The sequence below is a fragment of the Schistocerca nitens genome, chromosome 2, assembly GCF_023898315.1.
Source record: "Schistocerca nitens isolate TAMUIC-IGC-003100 chromosome 2, iqSchNite1.1, whole genome shotgun sequence".
In the NCBI taxonomy this organism is placed as follows: domain Eukaryota; kingdom Metazoa; phylum Arthropoda; class Insecta; order Orthoptera; family Acrididae; genus Schistocerca; species Schistocerca nitens.
The window spans coordinates 403,249,945-403,252,381 of record NC_064615.1 but is presented as its reverse complement, the minus strand read 5'-3'; the positions used below and the strand labels follow the sequence as shown (position 1 = coordinate 403,252,381).

At 50.9% G+C, this 2,437-nt stretch overlaps 1 non-coding gene across 1 annotated transcript; it reads right to left on the bottom strand.

Moving 5' to 3' along the window:
• On the bottom strand, positions 1-163 carry LOC126237666 (U1 spliceosomal RNA). Its single transcript, XR_007545142.1, has one exon. It is a non-coding gene; the product is annotated as a U1 spliceosomal RNA (small nuclear RNA).
• Between the last annotated feature and the right edge of the window lie 2,274 nt (positions 164-2,437).

Genomic DNA, 2,437 nt, shown 5'->3' with positions numbered 1-2,437 from the left:
CCGGGACAGCGCGAACGCAAGTCCCGACTACCAAAAATTATGCGCCCGAGTTACTCACATTTGGAGTAATCGCGGGGGTCAGCTCGACCGAAGTGCAATGGAAGAGCCTCACCCCGGAGGAACCGCCTTCATGATCACGGTATCCCCTACGCCAGGTAAGTATGCTTTCGTCGCGCCACAGGCGAGAATTTGTAGTGCCTCGCGCTATCGAGATGTAACGAGAGCTCCTGACGTTTTCGCAATCGGCGAACAGAATGGTGGCCGTCCATGTACCTGTCTCCTTACAAGAGAGCTATTGGCTGTCGAGTTAGATGGCAGATAGTCGCAACAACGCTCCTCTGCCGAGAAAAGCGATGCATTTTGTGCGAGCACCACCATACGGCTCGCGGCGCCGGCCGCTGCTGGAGTTAATTTACCGTTCCCTCCGGAAGATGGCGGGCCAAGTCCGGGTTGCCGCCTCCGGGCCCTCCTCTCCGTCTCCAACGAGCCCTCTTTCTCGGCTGTTGAAACCGCGAATGAGATCTGCGGAATGAGTGCTTTTTGCAGCCGCAATGCAAGCCACACTTTACTTTCCATCCTTCCAGGAGGGCCCTTTGTGCTAGCAAATACGGCAGCATTGTCACGCGCGGTCGTCTGTCGCCGAGCAACTGAAGGACCACAGCTCAGACTGTCAGATGTTCTAAGAGAGCTGGATGCACTCGTGTGTGTTGTGCGCGACGATCAAACAGGACGTCAGTGAACTGCAAGAACGAACATCAATCAGCACGTTCGACATTCGACGCCGAGTAACAGAAGACACTTAAAAGGTAATACTTCCTTTTTCTTTTCCTTCCGCGTAGGACGTGGAAAGCTCGATCGAATATCTGTGCAAATTTTCATCCAGAGTATGCAGATACATTCTTCACGCAAAAGAGAGAAAAATAAAGTTTCGTTCATGACAACATTTCAGCTGTGTCCGGAAAGCGGGTTGATTTCGAAGATGCAGATTAATTTTGCGGTATTTGGTAAACGATTGATACCTTGTAGCAATCTTTGCTTAGACGTGGATTAGCTAAGGATGAAACTAAATTGCTTTTTGTTTTTTAAACACAACACTTCTGGCGTGTAATGAAGCGATGGGAAACAAAGGAAGTGGCTTTTCCGTGAATGTAGTGATGCAACAACGAATTCATTGAGGGCTATCCGTTTCTGCAATTAGTAGGCGTGAGTAATTTACTGAAACTGCCGCTATTACGCGTCTGTCAATGTAGAACCATGTGTGTTACAGTAGGCAGTGTTCGGATATTTTGTCAGTGAGTAGGGAGAAATTGTGTTTTTACTTACACTTGTTATAGAGAGAGAGAGAGAAGAGTTTTATGTTATTTCCACTCCATTCGAAACCTATCTGTTCTCACTCCAAGGAGGTATGGTGTACTTTTAATACTTTGGAAGACGAATAGCGAGCTTGTAAAGTAGCCATAAACAGATTTGAAGTTCCCAACCTGTTACAGAAGACGTGCGTAACACAGACTTTTTGACTCGATTTCTTGCAAGAAAAACACCTGATAACATTGCGTTTTCTACTTTCCCTGAGAGCCCCGAGTACAGGCGCCCTTGTCTCACTCAGCTACCACGAAAGAAAGAAATTTTCTGCGCTCACCAAGCCGAAGTTTGGAATTGCCCTTGGCCGGTTTCCGTCCTCCCCGTGTTGTAACTGCTCATTTCCAATCCCTCTTTTTTTTTTTTTCCCGGTCGCCTGCAAAGTTGTCACATGAAACACAACAAGACATTCCTTACAGAAAGTAAACGCTCACTGTCGTGGCCTAATAAACAGCCTACCGCGGTTCTCGTCCCATCACCGAATTTAAGCGACGCTGGCCCTTGTCAGTGTGGCCGCCTGGGAGCACAAGTGGCTGTTGCCCAGAATTTCTCCTCCCCGTTTTCGGTACAGTTGGCCACGTCATTTCACATCCCCGCAAGCTCCTCAAGTGCAGCAGACGCTTGCTTCCGGCCCCTCATGTACCTGGCCACAGGCGACACAGCGTTCGGCTGGGCGACGCCTCGTGTACGCCGGCTCGCGCCACCGCGGTCGCCGTGCGTGCAGGGAATGCCGCGCCGTCCAATTGCGTTTGGCGCGCATTCCCCCGATGCACAGAGAAAGCCAAAAGTCGCCGTTCGACCATTAATGGGGGTGTCGTACCAGAGTTAGACCGCTTGTGCCATCTCGCGGCTGCCGCTGCTACTGCTACTACTGGTGCGCGTCCCCCGCGCTTATCGAACAGACAGTGTGCTCTGGCTCTGGGTTTGACGCCAGGTCGACGCAGACGCGTGGTACGCGCCTAGCGCGAGTGCTGCTGCGTTTGGCAGTCCCTTGCCAAACACGTTGCTGGCCGAGCGCTCAGACGCACAAGTTACCGACTGCTATCACACAATACTGCGTTTGTAATTGAAATGAACA